The 279-nt window shown below is 69.9% G+C and overlaps 1 protein-coding gene across 1 annotated transcript in view; it reads left to right on the top strand.

Annotated features, from left to right (window-relative positions):
* The window catches only part of FADS3 (fatty acid desaturase 3), a 7676-nt gene that overhangs the window by 3901 nt on the left and 3496 nt on the right, over positions 1-279 (top strand). The window lies entirely within an intron of this gene.

The raw sequence follows: 279 nt of genomic DNA, 5'->3' as shown, positions 1-279 counted from the left end.
CCTGCCCGCAGCCTGTGCCGACTGCCCACTGCCAAGCCTTGGCCCCTGCTGGGCCCCCTCCTGGGGTGCCCTCTTTCTTCCAGCCCTCACGTCAGGGCGGTCCAGAGCCCTAGAGGGTTAGAGCACTTGTGGGGGTGCACAGGAGGAGGACTCAAGGCTGTGGCCATGAAAGGCCGGCCCTGACCTGCAGGAGGGCCAAGGAGGCGGTGAGGCGGCTCGGCCGCGGAGGGAAGAGTGGGGACCAGGCCTGGTGGGGGATGGGGTCAGCCCTGGCTGGGC

This window comes from Myotis brandtii, unplaced genomic scaffold (assembly GCF_000412655.1).
Source record: "Myotis brandtii unplaced genomic scaffold, ASM41265v1 scaffold369, whole genome shotgun sequence".
In the NCBI taxonomy this organism is placed as follows: domain Eukaryota; kingdom Metazoa; phylum Chordata; class Mammalia; order Chiroptera; family Vespertilionidae; genus Myotis; species Myotis brandtii.
Note: the sequence above shows the minus strand (reverse complement) of the source record. Positions and strands in the feature narration are given on the sequence as shown.